Genomic DNA, 7,556 nt, shown 5'->3' with positions numbered 1-7,556 from the left:
ATATGGTAGGTCCTTCACAAAACAATTCATTTTGGGCACTTGAAAAATGGAAAATGATTTTTACATACAAGGAAAATGAAAACTTCCTTAATCAACATTGTTTGCCATTCCAATATGCACCCTTGTGCATAATATTATATCATTTCAACAAACTATGTCATGAATGTGGCCATAAGATTGATCATTTGCCCTGAAAGCCATGAATCTTCACACATGATAGCCCATTTCTAAGAACACTTTTGAAAAATAATTGCCGTATTACAAGTTTACTATTTTTCATGGTAACTTTTTCACATAAATAACACAATGCAATGGTTTTCCATTTTTTTATTTTTTCATGGCCATTTCAAAATGCGGTCAAAACAGCGGGTATGACCATTCCTACCTACTGGTTGAATCTTGGAAATATTTTGGTGTTTCTGTGATTAAATAGATACTTGTGTACCTACAAATGATTTTTGGGAAAAAATAAAGAGCAAACTATAATGCAGCTGCAGTTCAAATTTGACCCGCTTCTAGTTGATTCAACGAAAATATGTCTTTTTCACGGGAGGTCGATAAAAGCCTTTAACACCCAACCATTTTGTTAATTGTACATTAAATATGTCCTAGTATGTTAGAAAAATTATTTGCTCCAATTTTGAAACAAATATATGGTAGGTCCTTCACAAAAAAACTCATTTTGGGTACTCGAAAAATGGAAAATGAATTTACGTACAAGGAAAATGAAAACTTCCTTACTCAACATTGTTTTCTATTCCAATATGCACTCTTGTGCATAATATTATATCATTTCAAGAAACTATGTCATGAATGTGGCCATAAGATTGATCATTTGGCTTGAAAGCCATGAATCTTCACACATGATAGCCCTTTTTCAGAACACTTTTAAAAATTATTGTCGTATTACAAGTTCATTATTTTTCCTCGTAACTTTGTCAGATATAATGACACAATGCAATGGTTTTCCATTTTTTTGTTTTTTTGTTGAATTTTTCATGGCAATTTCAAAATGCGGTCAAAACAGCGGGTATCACTGTTCCTACCTAGTTGTTGAATCTTGGAAATATAATGATTTTTCTCTGATTAAGTAGATACTTGTGTACCTAGAAATGATTTTTGGGAAAAATAAAGAGAAAACTATAATGCAGCTGCAGTTCAAATTTGACCCGCTTCCAGCTAATTCAACGAAAATTTGTCTTTTTCACGAGAGGTCGATGAAAGTCTTTAACACCCAACCATTTGGTCAAATGTACATTAAATATGTCCTAGTATGTTACAAAAATGATTTGGTCCAGTTTTGCAACAAATATATGGTAGGTCCTTCACAAAAAAACTTATTTTGGGCACTCAAAAAATGGAAAATGAATTTTCCGTCAAAAAAAATGAAAACTTCCTTCGGCAACATTGTTTGTCATTCCAATATGAACCCTTGTGCACAATATGAGAACATTTGATAAAACTATACCATGGATGTGGCCATAAGATTGATCATCTCGCTTGCAAGCCATGAATCTTCACACATTATAGCTTATTTTTGAGAATACTTTTTAAAAATAATTGTCATATTACAATTTTATATTTTTTCTTGGTAGATTGGTCACATATAAGGAGTGCTTGATCACATTTGGAAATCATATCTCATTTCAAATTTCATCATAAAATAGGATTTAACATTAATATGATAAAATAAATCCTCAAACAACAAGGGAAAAATGTTGCACACCTCGCAAAAATTCCAAAACTTTTGATGTATGATAACAACATCACCCCCAAGTTGGTGTCGACCCCACTTTGAAACCTGAACCGAAAAAAAATTCTTAAATGATCTTTTGTTTTGTGAAATTTTTCAACTTGTTCAAATAATTCCCAAGTTTTTTTGTGGATATGTATAATATTGCATGTTATTCAATGGAGTAAGTCACAAAATGTGTCTAAGATAAAATGGTGCTAAAATCAATTAAAACATATGTTTTTTAATAAAATAGAAATTAAAAATATTAAAAATGAAAAATAATAACCCCCCCCCCCCAGTTGAACTGCGCCTAGGCCCACTAGGCTAACCGGCCCAACCAGCCAACCGGCCAGCCCACCCCACCACGGGGTATATCTCCACTGCCCCGAAACCCTACCCACTCCCCCACCCCCGATTCACTCTCCCCTCTCTTTCCCGATCCAGATTGGATCGGGGCAACCGACGCCGCCCCGCGCCGCCGCACCCGCAACCCCACCGCACCGCCGCCATGACCGACGCGCCGCCCGCTCCCGCCGGCGACTCGCCGTCGCCGCCGCAGCAGCCAGAGAGCGGCGGGTCCATCTCCTCCATGGTGGCCTCCTCCGCGTCCTCCGCAGCTGCCACGGACACCGACTTCACGCACCGGGGCGAGGCCTTCGGGGCTGACGCGGCCATCGCCGCCAGGTCCGCCGTTGACACTGCCCACGCCCACGCTTACTCCTCCGCCATCGCCGCGTCTGGCGCCGCCAACGCGACCATGGCCGGCACACTCGCCACCGTACCCACCCTCACCCAGGCCACCCTTTCCTATGATCTCACTGAAATTTTCTCAGGCTCGGGTTGATTTGTATTTGTCTCTTGATGCAGGGAGAGCTGGAATGGGTGAAGAAGGAGTACTTTGCTCGTGAGCTGATGTCGTTGGGCAAGATCAAATGTGAGCAGACCGTGTGCTACAAAATCGCATATCTATGGACGGATCAACATGCGTAGCTTGGGTCAGATGAATGTCTAATGGCAGGACTTTGATGTCTTGTTGGCACATTTTTTGCGATGTATGTGTTGAAATCGAGTGTTGATTGTCAGTGCCTTTGCACAGGGTGTCATCATGGCCATCGAGCATCGAGGCATTGCTGCAGGCTTAGCCACGGTTGCAGGAATCGTGCTGCTCAAAAGTAATCTCTCCTTGGAGCCCATTTTCTTTGTGATGTTATGTTGGATGAGATTCAATTGTTGTATTAGATATTAGAATCTAATTGGTCGTGGCTTGCTATTCATAAAAAATATGATACCTGCATGCGAAATGGTTTGCACAATATTTACTCTTCTAGAGGATAATGAGTTTTAGTTGTTTGCGAATAGTGCCACATGTTGAACCATTTCCCCCTGTATCTTGAATGAGGATCTAAACTTATTTTTCATTTCTCACAGTTAACTCTAATGTCTTGATAGTGCAGCAAACCAGTTAACTGTGCCCAACTTATGCGTCCAACTTAAATTATTGTGCACATATCCTTTTCCTATAGGATCAGGTTATATCATTGTATTATTCACTAAATACGGGATTGGGTGAATTATATGAAACCTTCTCTAAAATTCAGTTCAAATTATCCAACCTTTAATGTGTAGGAGTAGTTTCTACCATTTCACGGCACGAATTACAAGGTTGTTGATTCAGTGGAAGTTTGCAGAGGGTGTACAAATTACAATGTATGCGTCTCCTATGCTCCATGTAATTGATCGAGGTTCTAGTTATTAATAGAAAAACAATGAATTGCATGCACATTCTAAAACCTGCATGTGAAGCTATATCATTAAATTATTGTTTTGTAGTACTCATCCGAGAAGAGAGCAATTATCTGTATGATGTTGCTGTTCCCCACTAATATAATATTTAGTGATTGTTGTGAGTCACTAGTATTCACTAATAACAATCCCTTGTTTTGGTTTTTCTATTGTTATTTATGCATAGTCTGCCTACAAGTTAACATGTTAGAATTTATTTTGTTCCTAATCATATTGTTTTATAACATGCAGATGGTGGCCTTCATTCTTGTTTTGTTGCGAGCTCGAGGATGAAGAAGTCACAAGAAGCAAGGCATGCCACATCATGCAAAATACTCAAGTGAGGAAACCACTCAAGATAGAACAATTGTCTATTTGCTCCTTTCATGGTTGTGTACCGGATGTGCTTCCTTTCCAAAATGAGAGGAGAATCAGTTCCTCTTGCTAGGAATTTGAGCTCGTTTCAGCACTTGGTAAGGAGATTTTTTCCAAAATGAGAGGAGTTTTAGATCAAGGTGTCCTCTTTACAGCTGAACAAGTTGTCCTGGTTCTAAGTTCTTTCTTTGTAGCACACTGTTATATGATAGGACTTGGTTTGGTAGCAGATTTTGTGATAGGACTTGGTTTGGTAGCAGATTTTGTGCACGTGGTTGTGTAATTTTGTACCAGATTGTGCTACAGGTTTGGTAGCAGATTTTGGTTGTGCTACAGGTTTTAGCTATATTATCATATCTTGAAATGTGCTTCAAATTTTGTGGTGTGGGCTGTCATTTAGAGATGCTTCAGATTTATGTGTATGGGCTTCAAAGTTGTATGGGCTGTCATTTATAGATCCATTAACAGCATAAAATAAAAAAGTTGTTGAATTCAAAAATGAAAAAGGCCAAAACTGAACTGGACCAAATGTATTTGGGCACTAAAAGGCCAGGGCCCAAGTTATAATGATGAAAACAATTTCGAAAAAATTACTAGAAGTGGCTGTAAATAGGCTAAGGCCCCAAAAGAAGCCCAATAAGACAAAGCCCAATAAAATAAAACCAGCCCATGTGATCAATTGAAATGGGTTGGGCTGATTTCGGCCATGACATTTTGATTTCGTTGTAATTTTGCCATGTAGGACTGCCACGTAGGATTGGGTTAGATTGCCAACGACGATTTAGGATCGTCGTAAAGGTTACGACGATCCAGGAATCGTCATAAAAGTTACGACGATTTCGATCAAAACATCGATACTGTCAGTTTTTGATGCTTCGTTTATCGTCGTAAATTAAAAAACGTGACAATGTAGCGACACAAATATAGCGTCGTGTATTAGCATATTTATTGTAGTGACTTCTTTGCTCTTCTAATCTAACCAACTATAGACCTTTATACTCATCCTTTCTTGTCATATTAACCCTCCTCTGACCATCCTGTAGATGGTCGACGCTCCCATGAGACTCCTCGTGATTGGATTCCCACCTCCTCTAAGAGACTGCCTCCACCAATGCCACTATCATTCAGAGCAAATGGACACCCTGCATCAGCTGAACAATGGCGAGCTCGAAATCGAGTTCTATACCAAAGTGGTTGTACCAGACTACTGACCACACCATAGTATGTTCCTTGTTGGACCGCCTATGTCAAACCACACCATAGTATGTTCCTTGTTGGACCGCCTATGTCAACTAGGGACATGGCTATTGAGCAGGCAGCCTACGAAGCCCTTCTCCATCCTCAGGACCTTCTCCCAAAAATGAAGGAAGGACACGATACCCACCACCTACCCAGCAAGAGTGGATTAGGATCCCCTGCCCAAGTTATAAATTGCCTAGAAGACAAAGACCTGACCCTAAAGATCCAAGTCTGCATCACTAATGCGTCATATCACCTTCTTCGTTACCTTACTGAAGAATTCCTCAAGTCCTACAAGGATTTCCCTTCACTCCTACACCTCCACTGCTCGAGAAGAACAAGGTGGTTGAGCAAGAACAACATATTGCTTCCGTGCAAGACTACGACACCAACAAAAAGTAGCTAATTGAAGAACTTCAAAAACATCGCAACCAAGCCCCGCGCAGAAGGCATAGGAATATATTTCCATATCCACCGCGTAGAGGGCCTTCTTCGCAACACCGATGTTATAACCCAATGATGGATAATAACCTTTTTGCTCCTATCACATGCCACAGATGTGGAGAATATGGGCATATTGTTAAATGGTGTTCCAACAAGCAGCCTACTGATGCATACCCACTAGTGCCCCAGGAGGACGTAGAAGCTGAATAATGAGCGTCCTTTCCCTGAAACATGAAGCAATGCATGACTTCTTGAGTCAGAGAACCCCTAGGGTAGGACGACTCGTGTATCCCCTATCCGAAGTTGAGTTTGTGTAATGGTTCATATGGAACCATGTTGTGTGTTGCTTGTTTTTGTCTGTTTGTGTTTTGGTATAAGTCACACTTTTTCCCTATGCAACATGTACATGACTATGCAGCCTATCTTATCTTAATGAATGTGTTAGTCCTTTCAGCACTTGTTTGATTACACCTACCAACCCCCTTAGGCACTCCCCTCCATGCCACTTTTCTCTCTCACCTTCCTCAACAAATGAATAGCAGCAAGACAAGATGCACCAAGGATCCACCTTGCGGAACAACTAGCACTGAAGACTTTGATTACAACGTACCCAACCAAGTACAACCCTAAAGAACTATGCTTTTCCCTAAAGATTGGAAACCATCCCTAGACCAACTTAGACCTCCCAAGCTACCCCATCACAAACTTTTGATCACATGTTTAATACGCGGGTTTGCCACAACACCATTGAGCTTTGATAGCTCCTGCTTAGCCCTAGGTTCTGTTGGAAATATGCCCTAGACGCAATAATAAAGTGGTTATTATTATATATATTTCCTAGTTTATGATAATTGTCTATTATTCATGCTATAATTGTATTAATCGGAAACCATAATACATGTGTGAATATATAGACCACAACATGTCCCTAGTGAGCCTCTAGTTGGCTAGGTCGTTAATCAATAGGTGGTCATGGTTTCTTGATCATGGACATTGGATGTTATTGATAATGGGATCACATCATTAGGAGAATGATGTGATGGACAAGACCCAATCCTAAGCATAGCACTAGATCATATTGTTCAACTGCTAAATATTTTCTAATGTAAAGTATCATTTCCTTAGACCATGAGGTTGTGAAACTCCTGGATGCCGTAGGAGTGCTTAGGGTGTATCAAACATCACAACGTAACTGGGTAATTATAAAGGTGCACTACAGGTATCTACAAAATTGTCTGTTGGGTTGGTACGAATCGAGACTAGGATTTGTCGCTCCGTGTGACAGAGAGGTATCTCTGGGCCCACTCGGTAATGCATCATCATAATGAGCTCAATGTGACTAAGGATTTAGCCATGGAATGATGTGTTACAAAACGAGTAAAGAAACTTGCCGGTAAAATGATTGAACAAGGTATAGGATAGTGACGATCAAATCTCGGGCAAGTGTCATACCGGTAGACAAAGGGAATTGCATACGGGATTGATTGAATCCCCGACATCCTGGTTCATCCGATAAGATCATCGTGGAACATGTGGAAGCCAACTTGGGTATCCAGACCATGTTGTTGGTTATTGGCCGGAGAGATGTCTCGGTCATGTCTGCATGTTTCCTGAACCCGTAAGGTCTACACACTTAAGGTTCGATGATTCTAGAGTTGTTTTGGGAATAGTACATGTGGTTACCGAACGTTGTTTGGAGTCCCCGATGAGATCTTGGATGTCACAAAGAGTTCCAGAATTGTCCGGAGGTAAATATTCATATAGAGGAAGTGGAGATTTTTTCGCCGGAAATGTTTCGGGGATCATCAGTATTGTATCGGGACCACCGGAAGGGTTCCGGGGGTCCACCGATAGGGGCCACCAGCCCCGAAGGGCCACGTGGACCAAAAGTGAATGGGAACAAGCCCCTAGATGGGCTGGTGCACCATCCACCAAGGCCCAAGGCGCCTAGGGCAGCAAACCCTAGGGCGTGGTGGCTGCC

The sequence above is a fragment of the Hordeum vulgare genome, chromosome 4H (assembly GCF_904849725.1).
Source record: "Hordeum vulgare subsp. vulgare chromosome 4H, MorexV3_pseudomolecules_assembly, whole genome shotgun sequence".
NCBI lineage: Eukaryota > Viridiplantae > Streptophyta > Magnoliopsida > Poales > Poaceae > Hordeum > Hordeum vulgare.
This window is presented reverse-complemented; position numbering follows the sequence as displayed.